The 25,737-nt window shown below is 45.7% G+C and overlaps 1 long non-coding RNA gene across 2 annotated transcripts in view; it reads right to left on the reverse strand.

Moving 5' to 3' along the window:
- Nucleotides 1-25,417, reverse strand: part of LOC137657181 (uncharacterized) — a 32,260-nt gene extending 6,843 nt beyond the window's left edge. The window contains exons 1-3 of one of the 2 annotated variants that reach the window (XR_011047135.1): nucleotides 25,362-25,380; nucleotides 7,097-7,319; nucleotides 745-965 (exon numbers count right to left, since the gene is read on the reverse strand). This is a non-coding gene — a long non-coding RNA (uncharacterized lncRNA). Of the gene's footprint in view, nucleotides 1-744; nucleotides 966-7,096; nucleotides 7,320-25,361; nucleotides 25,381-25,400 lie in introns of those variants that run through there. The other variant, XR_011047134.1, reaches the window with a different exon arrangement.
- Nucleotides 25,418-25,737: the final 320 nt, after the last annotated feature.

The following is a 25,737-nucleotide window of genomic DNA, read 5'->3' on the forward strand; positions in this document are numbered from 1 at the left end:
TACCTCATTAAAAAGCTTAATGGCAGATTCCAGCTTCATTGAAGTCATACTTCTTCATAAGGTTAACAGTTTGTACCTCATGTAAGAACAAATATGATATACTGCTACCCCAAAAATGCAATAATCTTAATTTCCAAAATTCTAAGCCAGAGGTTATCAGTCATGCTCCTTAATCAGATACTGTAATGGATAATTGTTTATACACTAAGTTTGTTTCCACCTTAAAAAAAAAAACCAAGGAAAAAAAAAATTAATCAAGAGTAATCAGAGGCAGACTGTTCCACAAACACCATGTTCAGTATATGATAAAATATTTATTGCCAAATTCAAGCTTCAAAGAAAGAGCAACACCAGACTACATTTGTTCAAATAATGACTTCTTTACACCTTGAAATGTTAATGAACCTAAAAATCCTTGATTAAAGTTGAGGAAATCAGAAACTAAATTCTTATTAAAGTTTTTGCCTAAAGAGGACTGCATAAAGATAAGGTGTGAAAAGCTTGTTTGCAAGGAAAATGGATGCAAAATAGGCTGCAGATAACACATTTTAAGCTAAGAAAATAAGGGGACATATCTAGAACAATAATTTCCATTGATGTGGAAAAAGTTTTATAATTTAAGTAAGACTTGAAAAATTGAGACGTTTCAACAATTTAATATTCCTTTTTCCTTTGTGAAAAAGCTATTGTCTAGTAGAAACTATAAATCTAAAAAAAATGCTGTACATACAGTAAACATATTACAGATCAAATTTAATCCTTTTCTTTTTCTAAGCAAATTTTTCAACTTTTGATGGGTTGCTATATAGTTGACTAAGGGCTCTGCATTTCTCCTGCGACTAATCGGTCGAGTACGACTGCATCGTTGCTCTCCCTCCTAGTGATCCTGATTGCATTCTGGTAACTGAAATGCTTTCTTGACTCCTTGCAAAAGATTTTCAGTGCACCAAATTCTGAAGGATTTTCTGCAATAGAAGAGAAAACTTATTGCAAAGTCCTTCATCAAAGATTTTTGCAAGAAGATATAGTAAAATAGGATTCATCAGTGGTCTAATAGGATGAAGAGCAGCTACTTCGTTAACTATTATCATGGCAAGTATCATTTTAAACAAGTACAGCAGTTCTTAAATGAGTAGTACAGGTATTTCTACTGTTTTTCCTAAATAGACTATCAAGTTTAGCCTCCTCTTCCTACCTACAAAACCATCAACATGGCATAGAAATATCAAACGTCATAGAATTGTGTAGAAATGTGATACAATATTAAACAGATTGAAAAGTACAAACATTAAATGATCAAATATTACAATTGGACTATTGTTTCATACCATAATGTTTCCAACAAAAGGCTTAGAATGATCAATTGTTTTCCTAAATCTAACTACTAAATATCATAGTAGTTGAGAGCTAAACTACTACAGGTTGAAAATCCTTTATCGAAAATGCTGGAAAAAAAAATGACAAAAAAGGATGATAAAACTGGGATATAGGCTTAAAACTAATAATGAAAAGAAACCGAGGGAGCATTCAAGTTCATTTTAAACAAACATACATACATATACCAAGGCACTTCCCCCAATTTTGGGGGGTAGCCGACATCAACAAATTAAACAAAACAAAAAAGGGGACCTCTACTCTCTACGCTCCTCCCAGCCTGACAAGGGACTCAACTGAGTTCAGCTAGTACTGCTAGGGTGCCACAGCCCACCCTCCCGTTATCCACCACAGATGAAGCTTCATAATGCTAAATCCCCTACTGCTGCTACCTCCGCGGTTATCTAAGGCACCGGAGGAAGCAGCAGGGCCTACTGGAACTGCGTCACAATCGCTCGCCATTCATTCCTATTTCTAGCACGCTCTCTTGCCTCTCTCACATCTATCCTCCTATCACCCAGAGCTTTCTTCACACCATCCATCCACCCAAAACCTTGGTCTTCCTCTTGTACTTCTCCCATCAACTGTTGCATTCATCACCTTCTTTAGCAGACAGCCATTTTCCATTCTCTCAACATGGCCAAACCACCTCAACACATTCATATCCACTGACTGCCAACTCATTTTTTACACCCGTTCTCACTCTCACCACTTCGTTCCTAACCCTATCTACTCGAGATACACCAGCCATACTCCTTAGACACTTCATCTCAAACACATTCAATTTCTGTCTCTCCGTCACTTTCATTCCCACAACTCCGATCCATACATCACAATTGGTACAATCACTTTCTCATATAGAACTCTTTCCATTCATGCCCAACCCTCTATTTTTTACTAATCCCTTAACTGCCCCCAACACTTTGCAACCTTCATTCACTCTCTGACGTACATCTGCTTCCACTCCACCATTTGCTGCAACAACAGACCCCAAGTACTTAAACTGATCCACCTTCTCAAGTAACTCCATTCAACATGACATTCAACCTTGCACCACCTTCCCTTCTCGTACATCTCATAACCTTACTCTTACACACATTAACTCTCAACTTCCTTCTCTTACACACACTTCCAAATTCTGTCACTAATCGGCCAAGCTTCTTTTCTGTGTCTGCAACCAGTACAGTATCATCCGCAAACAACAACTGATTTACCTCCAATTCATGGTCATTCTCGTCCACCAGTTTTAATCCTCGTCCAAGCACTCTAGCATTCACCTCTCTCACCACTCCATCAACATACAAGTTAAACAACCACGGCGACATCACACATCCCTGTCTCAGCCCCACTCTCACCAGAAACCAATCGCTCACTTCATTTTCTATCCTAACACATGCTTTACTACCTTTGTAGAAACTTTTCACTGCTTGCAACAACCTTCCACCAACTCCATATAACCTCATCACATTCCACATTGCTTCCCTATCAACTCTATCATACGCTTTCTCCAGATCCATAAACGCAACATAAACCTCCTTACCTTTTGCTAAATATTTCTCGCATATCTGCCTAACTGTAAAAATCTGATTCATACAACCCCTACCTCTTCTAAAACCACCCTGTACTTCTAAGATTGCATTCTCTGTTTTATCCTTAACCCTATTAATCATTACTCTACCATTCACTTTTCCAACTACACTCAACAAACTAATACCTCTTGAATTACAACTCTCATGCACATCTCCCTTACCCTTATATAGTGGTACAATACATGCGCAAACCCAATCTACTGGTACCATTGACAACACAAAACACATTAAACAATCTCACCAACCATTCAAGTACAGTCACACCCCCTTCCTTCAACATCTCAGCTCTCACACCATCCATACCAGATGCTTTTCCTACTCTCGTTTCATCTAGTGCTCTCCTCACTTCCTCTATTGTAATATCTCTCTCATTCTCATCTCCCATCACCGGCACCTCAACACCTGCAACAGCAATTATATCTGCCTCCCTATTATCCTCAACATTCAGTAAACTTTCAAAATATTCCGCCCACCTTTTCCTTGCCTCCTCTCCTTTTAACAACCTTCCATTTCCATCTTTCACTGTCTTCAATTCTTGAGCAAGCCTTCCTTACTCACTTCACTTCTTTCCAAAACTACTACTTATTCTCTTCATATGAATGATCCAATCCCTGACCCCACCTCAGGTCAGCTGCACTCTTTGCTTCACATTAAATTGTTGAAAAACCTAGAAACCATGAAGTATGACTTTAGACTGGTGTCAGAACAACTATGACCTAAAAAAGTAAAAATTCAACTGTTGAAGGTCTGTGCAGAAAGATATGAGCAAAAGTTAATGAAAAGTTTAAAAAACATGACATTGGGAGAGAGTTCATTCCAAACTGTGTTTATATGGAGGTTCTCTTGAACATCTCTTGCCTAGGCAAGAGGGACACAGGGTGCATGTCTATGTCCGCCCAGCTCATAAGGACACCACAATAGTCAATATTATGTCCTTGGCAAAAATATAAATACCAAGATTTACTGGACATAAGCACTCACTCGTAACTCACAGTTAATGAATAGTCACTCAAATGACTGGGAATTAAGAAAAAATACAAGTCAAGAGACCTAAACACTAAAAGAGTATACAAAATTAATGTGAAAGGCTTGATTGTAGCGAGGAAGAGAGAACAACTTCTTCACTTTCCAACCAACAGTGTTGTGGGGAGACGCTGTGAGCAACCTCCCGCTTGCTCCTTGCAAATGTGGTGCGTTTACCCAGCACGGTGCATGATACAATCAACCAAATTTTGAATTGGCCAGTTGTAGAAAAAATTATTAGTAGTAACCCCATATAAATTACTCATGTTTGTATCCACATAGGAATAAAAAAAAAATTATCCAAAGACGTGATAGAGCTTGTGTTTAATACCGTGTTTATCTTGTTTTAAGTAGTGAGTAGATGATTCTGGCAAGTAAACAACTTACATCAATTAAAATGCATTTCCATTTAAGTAAAACTAGAATATGAAGGTGAAAATAATCTTTAATTTATGAAATACCAGATCCACCATCAACTATTTGGCAAGGAATATTCCATGAAGAAGTGTGAGAACCAATTGAAATTAATTAATTAAAACACTTTTTACATCTGGCATCGTTGAAGCTTGAAAATTGGAGGATGCATTGAATTAACTATAAGACCAAAATCACCCTAACCATTCGATATCATTCATAATTCTGCTCAAAGAATGTTAGGCTAATGGATACATAATGACTAGTGGCTCATGCAATGCTGAGATCCCTAATATCAAGAAAACAGCAATAGGCTATGACATGTTTTATAAAATCAAAAAACTACTTGAACATTTACTTCTCTCTCTCTCTCTTTTGACCGCATAGGTAATTGTTATTCGTTACAAATGCCATGTATTTACCCTGAACATATCCTTTTGAACAGTACTGATTCACATTCATTCTCCTTTATTTAGCAGTGTTCCATGCAAACCCTTTCGTCGTAGTAACATAGGTGTTGTGTTACTTTATGCTAGAGATGCTACTCTTCCAGATGTACAAATGTTATAAGGTTCTTTATCGTGTAAGGTTAATTGTTGACATTATTAAAATATCTGTGTATAGTTCGGATATCTTGTCCCTAAGTGAAACACTTTGTAAAGGAATTGGTAAGGATATCTTAGACCAAGGCAATATATATATCTATTCAGGAAGAACATATGGATTTGGAAGAGAAGGGGTAGGAATGATGACACCAGGAGCGTAAAATGCATTAACTGAGTGGATGATTGCGATAGGTGTTGAGGGACTTGGCAAAGTTGCAAATGAAAATTAAGCACATTTTATAAGATTTCTTTCAACAAATTAACTTATTGGAGGTACTTTTCCAGCAGAACATCCACAAATAAAAATGGACTTTACCATGTGGCAATTACAAAAATCAAATCAATAACAGAGCCATGAATAAAAAGAGAAGGACCGAGAAATATAAGCAGCAATAGAGGTGCAGATATTGGTAGTGATCATCAGCTCCTCATTGCCACACTGAAATTAAAACTGAAAGAACCAAACAGAAATGTCAATAGAATACCTATGTTTGATATAACTAAGTTTCTAGAGGATGAGCAGAGAAATCTTTGCAATTGAATGTAAGAATCGATTGGCAGTCTCAGACTTTAAGAGAAGAGGAGCAGATAATTAATGAAGAATGGTATGATATTAAGAACATAATTATTTCAGTCAGTTATTAGTGAAGTTCTGGGACATGCAGTTACAAGGAGAAAGCCATGGATATCAAATGATACTTGGGATACTATAAAAGAGACAAAGACTGAAATTAATTGTTTTAAGATTTTGAGGAAGCAGTGAAAATTACAAGGTAGAGCATGCTAAGTTCTGTACTGCAGTATTGATAGAGAGGTCAAAAGAAAAGCTAAAATGACTGGAGAGAATATTTAGACAGGAAAGAAGATGAGGCTGACAAAGCTACGAAGTAAGGGAGTGGATATGGTGTAAGAATTGCTCTCAGAATTATTAACTAAATCTGTACAGAAAAAAAAGACGTTATAACAGAAGATAAAGAATGGCAACGTTGGATGGAAAACTTTAGCGAGGTCATGAAAAGGAGATATGAAAGGAATAATTTGATTGATATATCTGAAGCTGATAAAAACCTTGATGTGCCCACGAATAACTTCGTGTTTGTAGTCGAAACAATCCTTAAAAATCTCAGAGAGATGGAAAGCCCAGGGATCTGATGGAATAACTACCGAGACGATATTGGCGGAATAACTACCGAGACGATATTGACGGAAAATGAAAAGACTCCCGAAATACTTACAAGATTATTTTATAGAATGTGGTGTGAAGAGGCAAAACCTAATGAATGGGAGTTGGGAATGTTGGTGAAAATAGCAAAGAAGGAGATCTGACCGATTGCAATAATTAGAGGCATCACACTTACATCAGTTGTCATGAAAATATATAGTATGCTTATTTCAAAGACTATAGAGAAAGGTTGATAAAAAGTTGAACAAGCTCGATTTAGGAACGGTAGAAGTTGTCCTGACCAAATTTGGTAGAAGTTGTTAAGACATGTACAATATGTGTAGAATATAGAAATCCACTTATGACGACATTTGTGGACTACGATAAAGCCTTTGATAGTGTACACCAGCCAATTTTGTGGAGTCTGTTCAATAAGAGGCTAAATAAAATAAAATCACATCCATGACAGTAATACTTGGCGTTTTCTGACAGGAAAGCCGAGGTGCCATTTGTCTATCTCCCCCTCCCCCATTTTTTTTTCATCTGGTGCTGCTAGATTTTTTTTTTTTTTTGATACTTTAAAGGTTTCAAATTGCACTCATTAATGGCAGCAACAAGGGATATGACAATGCCCTAGAGACTGAACATACATGTATATGACAAGTGCCCAAGACCCCTATCCAAGCTAAGACCAGGGAGGGCCAGCCAATAGCTGCTAATGACTCGGGGGGTAGAGTTATAAGATGGGGTGCAACAAGAACTAAACATATCCCCCAAATACCAATGCCCTATAAGGCAAATATTAAGAGGTTAGACAGGAAGATTTAAAGAGAAGCAGAAACAGAAGTCATGTATTAAGTAAAAAAGGGGATATAGTACAGCTAAGGATAAGAGGGACTACAAAATGAGGACTAGGCTATTTACTGTACCTGTAATGGCAGTGCGGTGGTCAAACAAGCATAAATGTGCACATCACATGTAATGGCAGTGAGGTATGACCAAACAAGCATAAGGCTGTACATAACATGTACTGGCATATGACCTGGGCATTCCAGACAGCAGAGTAGAGTTGAAATATTCTTTGAGGAGCAAGAGGACCCCCCCTGCTGTAGTGTCACGTCACCTTCATTTTTGATGATGGGCATGCTGACCCTTGAAAAATACACAAGTCAGAAACCTTGGGATATGGTGAGGGGCTAGCAACCTAATCCTATACACCTGCTGTAAACACGAAATGTTAATAAAGTCCAACATCCATAATGGCAACTTTACTTTGTGTCTTACCAGATTATCATTCCGTAACATGCCCTAATCATATATCATTATATATTCAAATCGCTAATTATATATAACTTACGCCTCTAAAAGCAATAGACTGCTAGAATTACAGTAAAAAATATAAGTGATTGAATTAAATAATTTAAAACATAAGAAAAAGTTAAAACTGTAAATGTCTACGCTAGTTTATGTCTTAAACCATATCCATTGCAAGTGTGTAAACAGTTTGATCTTTCTTTATCTCATCTTGGCTCAATAAAATTACACTAGATATGTTACTGCTTTATCAGTGTTGGAATATCTACTTAGAAAATATCTTAATATCAACACAAATAGATCTACAACGTTGCTTTAAACAAAATAATTATTATCTGGTCAAAGAATTAACAAAAGCAGTTTTGCTTGTATATGCATTGTTCTGTTACATCATAATAGGCACTTGAAAATTGAAAAAAAAAAAAAAAACACAATTGAAAGTCAATAAATGTTTCCCAAGGGTGTAACAGAAACCAAATATGACAAATTCGTAGATAATTTGTATTTTTCCTAACTATACAAACCTTAGCTATTTACATGGGATAATTACTTCGGCGTAGCTGAATGACGAACCATAAGAATTTTAACGGGGGTTTACTACCCCGCCGCTAGTTAGCGGGGGGGGGGGGGGGAGCTAGCCTCCCCCTCACACACACACCAGTGAATGCTTTACTTTGCTTAGAGATAGAACTTATCCCGGGGGACAGGGCTGGCGGGCAAATATGTGTAAATAGCTAAGGTTTGTATAGTTAGGAAAAATACAAATTATCTACGAATTTGTCATTTGTTCCGTAACTGAAATACAAACCATGCTATTTATATGGGGTGACTCAACCCTTAGGTAGGGAGGTAAGTCCCTGCCATACTGGCTTTGGCTTGCCCGGGGACTCCATATTCGAGTGTGTAAGTACTCAAGAAATAAGGAGTCCCTGCTCCTCGCTAGCATGCTGTGAAACTGCTGCGGCCTACATAAGCTGTGTGAAGGTGGAAAGTGACTCGTACAAGGAAGTTGACCAGGAGTTCTTCAGATGGAAATCTAGGCTAGGACTCTCCCAATACCATCTCGTCAGGGTATGGGGACATGACAGTATTACACTTAATACTAGGAACACAAGGGAGCATGGTTTACCTGGAGTGGTTCGAGGTCAGCTGTGCAGAGAACTCTGGATGCTGCTTTCTCCAAGGGAGGAGAGGATGAAGAAAAGAATAAGGGGCAGACATATCTTTTCATTCACGCAGACTAAAACCGGGTAATAATGCCCTCAACCTTCTGCTACTTGTCCATTAAGGAGGCTGAGGTTAGACCAGCTGTTATGCAGCCACCACAGGGCCGATAGAGAACGTATAGAGCCTCCGGTGTGTCACGTCTTGCAGGTAGTGGGCCGTGAAGGTGGTCTGACTCTTCCACACCCCAGCTTGAAGGACCTGCATCACTGAATAATTCTTCTTAAAGGCCAGGGACGTAGCTATGACCCTGACATCATGCGCTCTAGGGCGACGTGACTGAGAAGGGTCAGGATTCAAGGCCAGATGTATTACCTTGCGAATCCAGGCAGAGATAGTATTCCTGGTGACCCTCCTCTTCATCTTCCCGGTGCTCACGAACAGGGCTCGCATCCGGGGATGAACTGCAGCTGTTCTTTTAAGATACAACCTCAGACTCCTCACTGGACACAGGAGGAGATGGTCTGGGTCATCTGTTACAGAACAGACTCGAAACCTGGAAAGAGTCGAACCTAGGGTCTGGCACTCCCGGATTCTGAGTCTTGACAACAAACTCAGGGACGAACCTGAACGTTACCTCCCCCCATCCCCTTGAATGGGCGATGTCGTACGAGAGACCATGTAGTTCACCCACTCGCTTGGCCGAGGCCAATGCTAGCAGGAAAACCGTCTTCCAGGTAAGGTGGCGATCTGAAGCCTGGCGTAATGGTTCGTAGGGAGGTCTCTTCAGAGACCTGAGAACTCAAACCACGTTCCATGGAGGAGGTCTCACCTCCGACTGAGGGCAGGTAAGTTCATAACTCCGTATGAGAAGGGAAAGTTCCAGCGAGGAAGAAATGTCCATTCCTTTAAGCCTGAAGGCAAGACTTAAGGCCGAGCAATAGCCTTTCACTGCCGAGACTGAAGGGCGCATTTCCTCCCGCAAATACACGAGGAACTCCGCTATTGCTGGAATAGTGGCATCGAGGGGAGAAATACCTCTTCCACGACACCAACCACAGAAGACTCGCCACTTCGCCTGGTAGACCCCTGCGGATGACTTGCGCAGGTGACCAGACATCCTGTTCGCAACTTGTTACGAAAATCCTCTCTCCGTGAGGAAATGCTGGATAGTCTCCAGGCATGAAGTCGAAGCGAAGCTACGGCTTTGTGGAAGATGTTGGCGTGTGGTTGTTTGAGTAGCTTGTGACGTGGAGGGAGTTCTCTCGGAACCTACGTGAGGAGTTGCAGAAGGTCCTGGAACCATTCTGAGTGATGCCATAGCGGAGCTATCAGGGTCAATGAAAGATTGACCGATATTCTGGTCTTGTTGAGCACCCTCCTCATCAAACAGAACGGGGGAAAGGCGTACACAGACGTTGTCCCACCGTTGTTGGAAGGCATCCTGCCAGAGCGCCTTGGGATTTGGGACCGGGGAGCAGTACAGCGGGAGCTTTAAGTTCAGCGCTGTAGCGAACAGATCCACCGTTGGGGAACCCCACAAAGTCAGGACTTTGTTGGCTACTTGAGGATCCAAAGACCACTCGGTACTCACTATCTGCGTCGCTCTGCTCAGATTGTCGGCGAGTACATTCCTTTTGCCTGGAATGAAGCGAGCCGCTAGTGCGATCGAGTGGACTTCGGACCATCTCAGAATCTCTATTGCAAGATGGGATAGTTGTTCTGAAAAGGTACCTCCCTGCTTGTTGATATAAGCCACCACTGTGGTGTTGTCGCTCATCACCACCACGGAGTGGCCCGCCAGGACTTGGTGGAACTTCTGAAGTGCCAGGAACATGGCCTTCATTTCTAGCAGGTTTAAGTGAAGGCACTTTTCTGATTCTGACCACAGGCCTGAGGTCCTGTGGTTCAGAACGTGGGCCCCCCTTTCTTTGATGCATCCGAGAACATCATCAAATTCGGGGGAAGGACGAGAAGATCCACTCCCTTTCGTAGGTTCTCGTCCGCCACCCAACACTGGAGGTCCGTCCGTTCCGCAGGACCCACGGGGACCAAAGTATCCGGGGAATCGTGACCTTGATTCCACCGGGACTTGAGTCGCCACTGGAGAGATCTCATTCTGAGGCGACTGTTGGGAACGAGACGGGCCAAGGAGGAGAGGTGGCCGAGGAGACGCAGCCACGTCTGGGCTGGGAGTTCTTCTCGATTGAGGAAAGGCCTCGCGACCTTCCTTAGCCTTGCTATCCTGTCGTCTGATGGGAAGGCTTTGTGGAGATTGGTGTCTATGACCATGCCTAGATATACCAGTTTCTGAGAGGGCTGCAGAGAGGACTTCTTGAGATTTACCATGATCCCTAGATCCTGGCAAACTTCGAGGAGCTCGTCTCGGTGGCGAAGAAGGGTTGCCTCAGAGTTCGCTAGGATCAGCCAGTCGTCCAGATAACGAAGGAGACGGATGCCGATCCTGTGAGCCCACGAAGATATCAGGGGGAACACACTGGTGAACACCTGAGGGGCTGTGGAGAGACAAACACAGCACCTTGAACTGGTAGATCTTGTCAAGGCAAAATCTTAGGTACTTCCTTGAAGACGGATGGACTGGGATCTGGAAGTACGCGTCCTTCAGGTCCAGTGTACACATGAAGTCTTGTGGTCTCACTGCAAGTCTGACCGTGTCTGCCGTCTCCATACTGAACGGAGTCTGTTTGACAAACTGGTTCAGGGTTGAAAGGTCGATGACTGGTCTCCAGCCTCCAGATGCCTTTCTTACAAGAAAGAGTCGACTGTAGAAGCCTGGGGACCCATCTACAACCTCCTGGAGAGCATCCTTCTTCAACACTGTCTGGACTTCTGCCCAAAGAGCTTGCCCTCTTGCCGATCCTATGGCAAGAGAGCTCAACGACACTGGATTCGCTGTCAAGGGAGGTAGAGAAGCTGTGAATGGGTCGCGATAACCCTGAGCGATTACGGAAATCGTCCAGGTATCTGCCCCGAGTTGCTGCCACCTTGCCACGCAACTTTGTAGGCATCCCCCCCACTGGTGGACATGCAGGGGGACTGCCAACCCTAGCGTTTACGGCCTCGGCCGTTTCCTCAAGGGTTCTTGCCTCCCCTGGAGGACTTCTTGCTCCTTCTGCTCTTGGCAGGAAAGGGCTTAGACACCTTCGGCTTTGCTGCAGTCGTCGTCTTTGTGTCCTCAGCCGGACGGGGCTGTTGGGTCGCTGGAGGTTTGTAGGGCCTCTATGTCAGGGCCCTATGGATGAGGGAATCCTGATTGGACTTCCTCCACCTCTCAGCGGTAAGCTCCACGTCCTTAGGCTCAAACAAACTCTTACCGAGCACGGAAGTGTGCGAGACTGCTAACATCCGAACAGGGAACCTTCTGGTGGAATCTCTCGGCCACTGCGTCCCGTAGTTTGAGAATCGTATTGGCCCACAAGTTCGAGACTTGGTGGGCCAGAAACTCAATGGTCCGCGTGCCTGAGAGCAAGAAAGTCTCCAGTGCCTTCCTGGTGCTTTCTTTGGACAGGTCCTCAGACCGCACCAGGATGCCCAGAGACCACAGCCAGATGTCAAGCCACGAAGTTGCATGCATGGCACACTTAGCGACCTTCTCCTGGCTTAGGATCTCGGTGGCTGAGCAGGACACATGCCGGTTGGAGTCTCTCTCTAGAGGGACTCCCCGGTGAGTTCTTCCACGGAGTGGTGAATAGGAAGACCCAAACAAGACTCCCCAAGGATCTCAAAGTACCTCCTCTGATGGACTCAAGGAGGAGGGAGGAGCTTGTTACCGGTGCTGGATCTACTGGAGGAGGCAAGCTCAGAGACCTGGCCCTCGACCTTGTCCCTGGCACTCTTCATCCCCTGAGACCAGGGCAAAGCTGCACTGGCCCTAGAGGGTTTCTGGGTGCCACAGACACGGTCTCACGAGGAGGAATCTCTGGGTCTGGAATCCCGTTGAGGTTCCTCATGAGGGTCAGGACTTGCCAAAAAGCGTGTTCTGACTCTTGGTGCTCTCCTCCTGAAGGACTAGCAGCAAAGTCTCCTGTCCCCAGTGGCTCTTCCTGGGGGGACACGTGGACATCCTCGGAAGGTCTAGCTGGCTCCTGTCTGATCCTAGATGACGACTTGGGGAACGTCTTAAGAGTCCTTCGGTTCCTTCCTGGGAGGGATACAGGACTCGAGTAACGATGGGAGCAGGCTCTTTTCCGCCCTGCACGAGAAGACTTCTCAGGGAGAGGCGTAGTTTCCCCCATTGGTGCGATGGGGGAACGGTCCGGCTCGTCCGACTCTCCTGAGGATGGGTAATCCTCATCCGCAGGGGAGGGAGAGAAAGTCTGGGGGGGAAGGAGCCTTGCGTAAGAATCTGTGAGGAGACAGAATAGTCCTTGGAGGAGTTTCCAGGGGAGGGACTCCTCTCTTCCTCTTCAGGGGGGAGGAAGCCGCCACTGATTTGTGACCCACGTCAGAGAGGACGGGCTTCATAGCCTGCCAAGAGTTCTGACCAGGGTCCCAGACCAGGGTTGCTGGCTGACAGTCGCGCTGTCGGACACTCCCTCTGGAGGGAAGGGGATCGTTCGATCCCTTGGAGGAGTCGACAAATGCGGGTTCGCCTGAGAAGCTGAAACAAAAGTGTCCTTAGACCTGTCCGGGAACCGCCCCTCCTCTTGTGAGCGCGCTGTTCTGCGCTTGCGGGGAGAGGAACGAGACGATGACCTATCCGCCTGGCGACGCTCACACTGGAGGTCGCGTGATGGGACCTGACCAGGATCGCGTGTCACAGGAATCTCGCTCTCGCGCATGGGTGCTGGCGTGAGAGGATGGTGGAGCGGGCGCGAGGCCAAAGGCGCGTGAGCGCGATGGCGCGCAGATGGTGCGGGCGTGTAGGCGCGGTGTCGCGCAGGAGATGGAGCGGACGCGTGGGCGCGCGTAGGAGATGGCGAGGGCGTGTGGCGCGCAGGAGCTGGAATGTGAAGAGGCCGGTTACGAGGGCGCGTAGCATCCTGATGCGGCACTGACGGGCGTGAAAGGGCAGTGGCGCATGAGCACGTATCCGGAAAAAAAAAAAACCGGGCAAGAGCACGCGAGCGCAGGTTCAGGATAGCGCGAGGGTGGGTTCGCGCGCTGGAGCGTAGGTGGGCGCTGATCCGAGAGAACAGGCATATTAACCTGTGGGCGCGCTGGTGTGCGCTGCTGCGGTGGACGAGCAGGGGGCGCGGTTGGATTAGGGCGCACGGGTGTGCGCTGGAGGGTTGCATGAGGCGCCTTGAGAGGAACTGGAACCTGACGCGCAACCGGAGCGTCGCGCGCGGTTTGAACGCGTGCAGGATCGCGCAGTCTGGAAGGAGTCCAGGGGTGCCTGCGAGCGCCCGTGCACTAGCTTAGGCACCTCCTTAACTGCGCGCTGTGAAGTAGAAGCGCACTGGCGAGCACGTGTGCACTGTAACTGGAACTGCGCGTGATGGGCGTGCTTTGCGCCTAACTCCAGACACTCGCTGCGAGTCCAGAGGTACCTGTGAGCACCTGTGCGCTAATGTAGGACCCTCTTGAACTGCGCGCGACGAGGCAGGAACCGGGAAATGCTGGGGGCCCAGGTGGGCGCTGGATCAGGAACTGCTGGCGGGCGCCGGGGCCCAGAAGGATGTGGGCGCGCAGGGGAAACCTGACGCGTAACAGGAACAGGGTCACGCACGTGCGTAGGTGAGCACTGTGGCGCTAAAACTGGAACAGCAGCAGCAGCATGAGGGCGCGCAGGTTGAACCTGGCGCTTGAGGGCAAGAGGCGCAGATCTGCGCTCAAGGCCCTTAAGCCCCGAAGGACCCGGTGCCTGCGCAGTGGCAGGATCAGGTGGCGCGTAACTCGCATCGGCATCCTTGAAGGGTGACGGCAGGTCAGCAGGTCTGGAGGGAGACTGGTCACAGGGTCCCGAAGGACGACCATCATCCGACGGGATCGCGAACGATCCCCGAAGAGGTCTAAGGTGGTAGCTGGCAGGATAGGCGAACGGCGCGTCGTCTCCTCCGCAGAGGACTGTGGTGACGACGAGCCGAAGAGGTGCCTCCTAACTCCCTTATGAGGAGAAGGAAGGCCTATACGGCGAAGGGGAGGATGAGCCTTCCGCCTTATATGCCCACGAGGGGCAGTGGGGTCAGCAGGCTGACCATCATAGGGCCTCCGAAGAGGAGTCTCAGTGAGTGAACTCCCCCGTGGGGGAGAATCAACGGCAGGAGACCCCGTAGGACTTGGATCCTCCCTCAAAAGGTGTTCGGAGGGGGAATCTAAGCCTTCAGCTATCTCAGCAACAGAAACGGGGGTTTGACTAGACCCACGAGATGCCTCCGTCACAACAACGTCAACAACAGACAAGAGGATCTATCACCGCTGTAGTTGGCAATTGTTTGACAGCTGCACCAAGTTTGATCATGTCAAACAGAGCTTCCCTGGAGGGCGAACCCTGAAGCCCCAAGGAAGCCCAAAGCTGCAACAAATCATGATTATTCACAGGTAAATCAATATTCATATCCTCCACCGGGGGAGGAGGGGCAGCCGCCTCGCTATGGGAGGCAACCACCTCTCCCGCACCCCGGAATCAGTCAACAGCAGTACGGTCTACGCTACCACTCGCCGGCCTCTCGGAAGAGACCGCTCGAGGGGGAGCTTCGGAGGAGGAAAGGGCTACGGAAGTAGTAGTCTTAGAATTTTCTCTCTTCAAAGAAGCCTCTGAAGGAGAAAGATCCCTTTTAGACTTTTTCTTCCAGCGCCAGGCAAACCTCTCCCACCAGGAGGTAGACCACTCCCTACATTCGATACATACATTACCGCTATCACAACGTTGGCCCCTACAGTGAGGACACAAGGTGTGGGGATCGGTGTCGACCGCAGACATAAAGGTCCCACAAGGGCGGCCGGGAAGTCCAGGGCATGTACGCATAGTCAGTAGAGGCCAACTTCAAACACACTGGAAAAGAAAAATCAATAACAGATTAAATATGGCAGTCAAAGCGAGGGAGAGACCAGACAGGTCTGTTCTCTGCCCGAGCAAAAGTAAAGTGAAGCATTCACCGGTGTGTGTGTGAGGGGGGGGGGGGGGGTGGTTTAGCTACCCCTCCCTAACCCCGCTAACTAGCGGTGGGGTAGCAAACCCTCGTTAAAATTCTTATGGCTCGTCATTCAGCTACGCCGAAGTAATTACCCCATGTAAATAGCTAAGGTTTGTATGTTAATTACAGAACAACTTAATTTTCCATGGTACATTTCCCATTGCATGAAGTGTGAGTTTTAGCCAATTGATCAAGTAACTTCTTTTGTGTCAGCTTCTCCAAATTTATGCTTTCGTTCTTCTATTAAACATTAATTATCACTTGCGTACGCGACCAGTCAAATATGACGACTAAATACTTAGATATGCGCACACACATCTGCCCTCACCAGGGCATGATTACTACCTCTCCAGATGGTACAACAGTGCACCTAAAATGGGAACAAAATGCATAAGATTTTCTTAATCGCCACCCTGTTTGCTTAGATAAGCTACTACCGTGGTGCTGTTGCTCATGACCATGGAGTGCCCCGCCAGGACCTGGTGGAACTTTTTGAGGGCCAGAAAGGCTACCCTCATCTCCAAGAGATTTATGTGCTGGTAGCTTTCTGATTCAGACCATTGGCTGGAGATGTAATGGTGCAGCATGTGAGCCCCCAACCTTCTTTTGATGCATCCGAAAAAAAAGATCGACCCCTTTGCAGAGGTTCGGCTCCGCCAGCCACCACCTGAGGTCCGATTGTTCCTCTAGCCCTATGTGGACTAGGTAATTCCGGGAATCGGAGTGTTGGTTCCACTACAATTTTAGTCGCCACTGGAGGGATCTCATCCTGAAGAGACTGTTCGGGACCAGTTGGGTAAGGGAAAAGAGGTGACCGAGCAGATGAAGCCAATACTGCACCGGGAGCTCTTACCAACTGAGGAAAACGTGTGGTATCTCCCTGTCTCTAAATCCTTTCGTCTGATGGAAACGCTTTGTGCCTTATGGTGTCTAATCCCATGCCTAGGTATACCAGTCCTAGGTATACCAGTTCTTGAGAGGGGAGCAGTTGAGACTTCAAGGTTTACCACGATCCCCAGATCTTGGCAAAACCTTAGAAGCTCGTCTCAGTGGCGGAGAAAGGCCGCCTCCGAGTCTGCCAGAATCAGCCAGTCGTCCAAGTATCTTAGGAGACGGATGCAGACTCTGTGAGCCCAAGATGATACTAGGGCGAATACTCTCGTGAATACCTGGGGTGCTGTAGAGACACCGAAACACAGTACCCTGAAGGGTAATGCTTCCGATTGAACATGAAACTCAGATACTTCCTGGAAGACGGGTGAATTGGGATCTGGAAGTATGTGTCCTTCAGATCTAGAGTGCAAATGAAGTCCTGGGGTCTTATTGCTTGTCTGACCGTGTCAGCTATCTCCATCCTGAAAGGTGTCTGTTCGACAAACCTGTTCAGGGCCGAGATGTCGATGACTGGTCTCCAGCCTCCTTTTTCACAGGAAAGGGTGGACTGTAGAAGCCTGGGGACCCGTCGAGGACCTCCTGGAGAGCGTCCTTCTCCAACATGGACTGGACTTCTGCCCTAAGGGGAAACTCCTGTGCGGATCCCTTCGCACAGGAGTTCGATGGAATCGGCACTCGAGTCAGTGGAGGAGAGAGCATGTGAACGGGATAAGATACCCTGAACGAATCACCTCGACCGTCCAGGGTTCGGCCCCGTGGTGAAGCCACCTCTGCTAGCAGCTTTGCAGGCATCCCTCCACAGGTGGGCAAATGGGAGGATTGCCAGTTTTATTGGGACCGGCCTTGGCCAGATCCCTTCTTACCCGCTGTGAAAGGCCTGCTTTGCACCCTTTATACCCTGCTGGTTTGGGTCTAGCCCTTTTCGGCTGCAGGGTTTGCTGTGCATTCCGCTGTGGCTGAGAGGGGTAAGGTCTAGCCGTTAAGACCTTTTGGATGAGGGAGTTCTGACTGGACTTCCTCCACCTCTCTGCCACCCGCTCAGCATCCTCGGGATGGAACAAAGAATTGCCCTCGAAAGGAGCATTTTTCAGTCTCGCTACTTCGGCCTGAGGCAGATGTCTATGGAACTTGCCTATGACGGCATCTCTCCTCTTCAGGATAGTGTTGGCCCAAAGGTTCACTACCTGGTGGGAGAGGAACTCGATGGCCTGAGTGCCAGACAATAGGAAAGTCTCCAAAGACTTCCTGGAGGACTCCCGAGACAGGTCCTTAGACTGCATCAGTTGTCCTAAGGATCCTAACCAGAAATCCAGCCACGAAGTAGCCTGCATGGCGTACTTCGCCACCTTCTGATTTAGGATTTCAGAGGCCGAAAAGGAGACTGGAAGTCCCGTAAGTTTCTCGAAGGGGGTGGCCTTCGAGTGTGCCTCTATAGAGTGGTCAAGAGGCAGCTTTGGAAGAGATTCCCCGAGGATCTCATAGTACCTCCTCTGAAACACATACAGAGGTGGTAGGAGCTTGGAGGACGAGTTGGAGCGGAGAGAGGAGGTGGACCCAGTTGCCTGGATCGCTGCCTTCTGTTTGGCACTCTTCAACCCCTTTGACCAGGGCAAAGCTACACAGGTCCTATGAGGTTTCCGAGTGCCATAGAACTGGTCAAGGACCGTTTCTTTTCCATCTAGAGGGGCTGCCGATGAATCTGGAAGTCCATTGATGAAACTAATGCAGGCTAGGACCTGCCAGAAGGTGTGTTCAGACTCCTTCCTCTCATCCTCCGTAAGCTTAGGGTTAGCGGCTGCTGGCAGAGTGTCGTCCTCGAGATCGCTCTGCCCTTCCACGTCCGAGCTCTCATCCATAGGAGCCCCGAGTGAGTCGAAGTCGTCAAATGGATAGACTGAGGATAGGTAGACTGAGGATAGGTAGACTGCCGAGGAGGTGCTCACTTCCGGCTGCCTGGGAGGCAGTGAGGAAGGAAGCCTGGCCGAGGATTTGGGGATGGAGAACAATCCTTCGGTTCCCTCCCACGATGCCGGAGGTCCTCTGTCCCCAAGCGCCTAGAGGACTCCGTCGGCTTACAGGTGGAATGCAAGTCCGTTGCTGTACAGGGCGAGTCCCGTCCGGTCGCAGGTCGTGCCGCCTCAGACACTATCTCGACCGATGAAGGACGGAGGTAGTCTCCATAGGAAGTAACTATCCTCCTTGGGGGGCGAAGAACGAATCCTTTTCCTTTTCCCCTTTGGCCTGGCCTGTGGCGTCTTGAACTGCAGGGGGCTACCCTCAGGTTCATGCCTAATCTCCTCCAGAGGTCTTTTATGAGGGGATGACCGTCTCCCCTTGCCAGGAGGACCTGCCTGTGCGGGATCTCCTGAACTCCTCCTAGGATCGGAGGGAGGAGAGGACCCTGGGAAGAGAGGAGGCGATAAGGGGATCCTAGGTGTGTCACCTAAGGACTGGGAGTGGGGAACGACTCCTTTCATGGCTTGACGCATTACAAGGTGCTAAGCCAAGGGGGGGTCACGGGCTCCTGAGGAACTAAGGGGGAGGCCCTTAGGAAAGAACTGATCCCTGGGTTTAGGAACCTGGGCAGGTTTCCTAACCCTCTTGTCTGATGGAGGCTTCCCTACAGACAAGATTGGCACAGGCCTACCCTTAGGGATAAGGTCTGGGGTCGGTCGCCCAGGCGACTGTTGTCTCTGTTGAGGCCTAAGGGGCTTGAGAGACTGATTGTGAGTGCCAAGATGGTCATGCGCTCTTGCGCCGAACTGTTGGTAGGCGGTAGGGTGCTTGTGCGCGCATCTTTTTCGCACTGGTGGCGCACAAGGTTGTTCGTGCACCTGGCGCGCATAAGGATGTTCACACGCATGGCGAGCAACAGGATGTTCGCGCATATGGCGCGCCCTAGGATTAACCCGTGCGCCATTTTGTTTGTGCGCGCCAATTTGGCCCTGCGCGCAAGAGCTCTCAGGTTGGTGAGAGAACTCACTGCTACGCTCACCCGAAGGTTCACGATAGCTTGTGCTGTGTGAGCGCGAACGATCAACACAACGAGTTTGAAAACTCTCGTCATAAAAAGAATAACTCTGGCCCCGAGAACCCGAAAGTTCAGCGTGAACTGTATTGCGCAAACCCTTAGGATCAACGCAACGAGAAACCGAAGTTTCTCTGTCACGATACACCAAAGTGTTAGCGTAACTAAAGTTACGAGAGCCCAAGGGTTCTGCGTAACTCAGGTTACGAGACCCCGAAGGGTCAACGTAACGAGGAACTGAGGTTCCTCGGACACGAGATCCCGAAGAATCATCGTTACCGTCGTTACGAGAGTCCGAGGGTTCAGCGTAACAGAAACCCAATGGTTTCAAGTCGCGAGAGCCCAAAGGTTCAGCGCGACGGAGATCCGAAGGACTCATGCTGTTATGAGAACCCGCAGGATCAACATGACGAGAACCCGAAGGCTCACGATCACGCCAGCCCAAAGGGTGATCATCACGAGACCCCGAAAGGTCAATGTGAGGAGAACCAGCACGTTCAAAAAGACGTCTCCTTACAGCCCGAGGAGGAGAACGTCCGGGGTGGAGAGGGGTTACCCATCCCTCCACTCAACGAACCTCCGGAGAGGAATGTTCAACAGACTCCGCCCGAGGGGGAGACTGATTAAGGTCTACAGAATTTTCCGCAGGGGAGGAGAGTTCACCCGAAGGAGAACTACGCATATAACAAGGTTCTCTTTCCGCCCCTGGAGGAGAACCTAAAGCGTAAGGAGATTGCCGATGCACAGAGGCAATCTTCTCTCGCGAACGAGAGATATGTTCCCCCAAAGGGGAAGCTTGCCTTGGAGAGAGCCCTGCCACCACCCCTGGTGGGTTAGCTAACTCCTCGACGTCGGAACCAGACTCTCAGCCTGACTGACGGGCAACAGTGCCTGCGCCCAGAAGAGGAGAATAGACCTCCACAGAGGAACATGACCGCCTTCTCTCTGCTGCCCTTCGGAGGAGTTCGAGGAGAACTTCCTTCGTAGGGGGACCATCGACGCCCAGCGATGGCCATAAGACAAGGTCTGGAAAAGAACAGGCGCTCACTGGGCGAAGAGAAGGAGCCGACTCACTAGGGGAGCCACCACCTTCGTCTATCCCACAGGGTTGACCTGGAGTCACAAGCCCTGCGCTACTGCTCGGCCGTGCCCCGGAAGGGCCTGGTCGAGGATTAGCTTTAGGCAGAGATTTGGGCGTAGAGGAAGCAGAAGCCCACAATTTCTTCGATTTCGAGAAAGACCCCAAAAGGGAAGATTCGCGTTTAGACTACTTCTTCTTACGCGCAAACCTCTCCCACTGGGAGGCAGGCCACTCCCTACACTCGGAACAGGTGTTATCCTGCGAACACAGAGTTCCCCGGTAAGGCGGACACAAAGGATGTGGGTCCGTCTCCACGGACAACATGAAGGTGCCGCAGCGGTGGCCTTCAATCCCTGGACATGTCTGCATATCGGGACAATAACCAAACACACACCGATACACACAAAAGAAAAAGGAAAAGTAATAAAGACAAGGCAGTTTGTTTAACGGGAGAGACGGCACGTCCGCACTCTACCAAGCCAAAAGCAAAAGTGGTTACTCAACCGACAGGTGTGAGTGAGCGGGGTAGCTAGTCTACCCCAACCCCCTCCCGCTAACTAGTGGATGGGGCAATTATCCCTCACTAAAATCATCTTGGTTGGTTTTCAGCGTTGCCGAAAGTAATACCCCCTATAAATAGCGAAGGTTTGTATCTGTGTTGGAACAAACTAAATTCATTAATAAAGGCTTCCACCACTAGTATAGTATATGGAACTCAAATTATTGTATTTGCAAAGATCTTTTTAATAATTTGAATTCCAATGTCTTAACAACACTGTTCAATACATAAATTATTTTAGGTTAGGTACTTGTATTTGTTTCCCTTTAAAAATATGGGGTTTCAATCATAACATCTGGATTAAGAAAAAAAAAAAAAAAACTAGAATTTAAAAAAATGCGGATTTTCCCCAATTACTAAAATCAGAAGTGTATTTGGTTAACATATGATACTTTACGAGCAAAACTGGAATTTTATATTAAGAAATGGATGAATGCTGGATAATTTTATATTTTTCTCTATACAGGATATGTTTAATAGGAGCTGTGGCGTAACTCACATATAAGTTGAATAAAATGTGAAGTATTTTTCACTAACTCCACAGTTCATCTATATTTGGGAGACTTATAGAGAGTTATTGGCATTGTGCAAGCATTGCTTGGGTTTGCGAATGCAAGGACTTTTGTTTTTTTGTATGACAATCATTACCCGACTTTTTTTTCCTTCAAAATTTAGTGAAATTTTATCCATGTTACCTATAAATTACGATGAAAACACCTTGCATTCAGAGTGGCCTATAGCTATTGCTGCTTATGAGAAAGTAAAAAAAAAACCTCCGAAAGTGACCCACGGGGCTGGTGTGCACAGCACATCCATGTACCGCTTTCCAGAACATAGGAGTAGCGAGATTATGATTACTTGTGAGCGAAGCGAGCCACGGTGGAGCAAAAACCATTAGAAGGCCGTGAAGTGAATCAGAGAATTGATTTTTGGTAAAGTTTTACTGTATTAGAGATTCTCATTTTGAGCAGAAAATATGTTTTCCTGTAGTAAATAACGTGATTTGACCGAATTTGATCTTCATTTCAACCGCAAACAAACTGAACAACCAATTTGACTAACTTTAAGTAGTCGAACTGGTTGCTGTTATTACGGATGAAATGAAGGTGAAAACAGGTTAAATCACGTTACTTTCTACAGGAAAACAAATATTTTCTGTTAAATTGTTTAAATATAATGTCTTTTGTTACATATATTCTGTTAAAATTATTAAATATAATGACGTTCAAATTCCGTGTCACTTCACTCACGTAGGTACTGCGAACGCTAACATTAGCAACGTTACCAATGTTACACAGCGGTACGATGTCATTGCTAACGTTAGCAATGCTACAGTGATATTAGCATGTCTATTTTAAAGCATTTTTCCATATACACTGTACACTATATAAAAAGGTACAAAAAGGGTACAGAACCTAACAAACCCACCTAACCTAACCTAGAAGTTCATAACATTGGCAACACTATATATATTGGTTCTTGTTCTGCCACTGGCTCGCTTATGCTCACAGGAAAATAAAACATCAAGCTAGTATGTACTGTGCTGCGCACGCTAACATTAGTAATGTTACGATAACATTAGCAACGCTAAATATAATGGGTCTTGTTCTTCCACTGGCTCGCCTACGTTCGCAGGAAAATAAAACATCAAGCTCGTATGCACTAGCAAGCGGTAATGTTGAGCTGTGCACACTAACAAAATGGTAAAACTAACACATGAAAATTAAAGAAATTAATGACTTATGACCACGACGACGAAACTTGTGGGTCACCGGGGTGTTGTGACAGAGTCTGTAAAGTCTTAACTTCTTTGTCTTAGTTTAGTACTGCACTTGAACACTGTAAATGTTGGGCTATTACATTACAAGATTTAAGAAAATTATCAACATTGGAATTCACTAAAAATACTTTCAAGTATTGATTACTGCAGTCGTTACAAGTTTCTAAAACTTCCATCGTAAAATACGCAAAAAGACGTTGCTTGAACTAACAAAGACCCGACTTGGACAAAGGTTTTCACGGAAAAGGGTTTGTTGGAAGGTGAGGGTTGGGAAATATTAACCACCCCCTTATGCAAACTTTCCATATGTATGTGTTCGTGATTGGTTAATGGAAGAGCAACGGACTCTAGAGAGTAAACATGAATGGAAGAGAATGGGAAACTTGTCCAGAGCAAGTATTTATATGAACTCTGGGCGTGACAAAGTAACAACAAAATGTATGAAAGTAATACTGTATAGCAAGATAAAATGGAGTGTATGATAAATATTTAATGGGAATATAAAATGGGGTGATTTTATAAGATATTGGATAATAAAACGTAATTCTTGGGTCAAACGTAATATGTATACGAGGGTATTGCAAAAAAAGGAATGGTATAACTGTACTGTACTGAATCAAGTAAAATAATTTAATAGAATCAAGTAAAATACTTGAATAAAGTGGGTGAAGTCGAATAGTTGAATGATGAGGTTAAAATGACGTAGGGGAAAATGGGGAGGAGTTATAGAAGTAATCCTATAAGTGGAAGGGGAGTTTATGCGCAGAAGGTCGAAAATTGCTATGTACATACGAATGAACGAGAGCGACTACAACAGACCCGTAAAATGTCAAAAAATAAATGAAAAACTCTGCTAATGTTAGTATGTTACTAATGGCAGCCCAGTATACCGTATTTTTTCATTGGTCTACTATACCTCCAAGAAGGTTATGTATAGAGAAGAAAAGGGTTGTTTTACCAATATATACCGACTCCCCAGTATGTTTTCCCCACCCAAAACCCCGAGTTCCCGTTGGGGTCCCCCATTATCATAGGATATATATATATATATATATTTCTGAAACTATTCATTTGCGATGGGAACAAGTGTCATTTTTGAAGAGCGGGATTTTTTTTTTTCAGGAAAAACTAGTTTTTTCCCTAGGTTACATTGCCCTGTAATACAGTACAATACCCAAATTTTTTTTCATCCACTAACATGAACCATATATTTTTCCATCGTGTGTTTAATTTGCATTTTTAACCATTATTTTAGCTGCGTATCACTTGTTTATTGGACTTCCCCCCTAAATAAAAAACCACGGTTCCCCCACTAGAGCCCCCAATAATTGTCTTTATATACGGGGGTCCAAAAACTCATTAATGGGTGGTTTGCCCCAATGATAGTCAGAAATGCTCAAAACACAAGATAGAAAGTAGGAAAAATATATGGTTCATGTATTTGGCTAGAAATTAAAGTATCATATCTACCATATATTTTCCCAACTAGTTCATCTTGTGTTTATTTTGCATTTCTGACCATTAATAGTGTGAATCACACGTTCTTGTTATTTCCTCCCACCCGAAAAACCCCAGTTCCCCAACAATTGTATTTACATTAGGGGGGTCCAAAAACACATTAATGGGTGTTTCGCCCTAATAATCATGGTCCGAAATGCTTAAAAACAAAACGTAGAAAGTAAGAAACAGTTCCTGCATTTGGTTAGATATCAAAGGATCACATTTACGGTGTTTTTAAAGGCTATGGAGAGTAACAATGCCCTAGCTAGCAGGCCAACGCCCTAGAGACTGACCATATTGTAAATATGATCAGCGCCCAAGGGCCTCTCCACCCAAACTAGGGCCAGGTAGTGGCTACTGATGATTCAGCACTTAGACCTATAGGCTCTCCTAAACCTAACATCCTTAGCTCACAAGCATGGCGAGGTTGCAGATATTACAAGGAAGACTCATACCCTGAGTGGGGTTGCTGGAGTTAATTAAATCCTTGATAATAAAATCCTTAATCTCAGTCCGGTAAACCACCAAACCAAAAGATATACACCAGAAATTTTATTTAATTAGATCAGTTGGAATAATTAAAGTAAAATTCTACCTTAAAAATTGTTATTGCATGGACCCTACAGCCTGGATTGTGAGGGAATTTACTTGCAACACATTACACCCCAATAAACATCAAGGGAGTTCTAATTCAACTATGTATTTTTTCAGCCACACAGTTTTTATCTACTTCTTTAAGTCCAGATAACTAAAAACTATCACATCACTACTTACATGATCTACTTAATCCACAAAGATAAAAAATTCACCTACTGTAAGCGGACATTTTGTTGTTTGGTAGGAGTAGCCGGCGAAAAAGAACCAGAGTTCAAGTTCACAGGAGAAGTCCTCACTCCACAGCGGCCAAAGTGACTGTGACAGTGTGACAACTGAACTGGCAAATGAACGACAAATTCTCCATAAGCTATAGAAAAATCCCTAGAAAAACTATTTTTTTTTTACAAGATTTTCCCAACATTCTAAATAGCACATCCAAATAAAAACTAAATGTTACATACTGTTGTATTTTCGATAGTTTCATTGTGCAATGTATTTTCTATTAGGCATTGTATTTGTGTAACCTCAAGGAGTAGCTTATAAAAGATGGCTG

The sequence above is a fragment of the Palaemon carinicauda genome, chromosome 1, assembly GCF_036898095.1.
Source record: "Palaemon carinicauda isolate YSFRI2023 chromosome 1, ASM3689809v2, whole genome shotgun sequence".
NCBI lineage: Eukaryota > Metazoa > Arthropoda > Malacostraca > Decapoda > Palaemonidae > Palaemon > Palaemon carinicauda.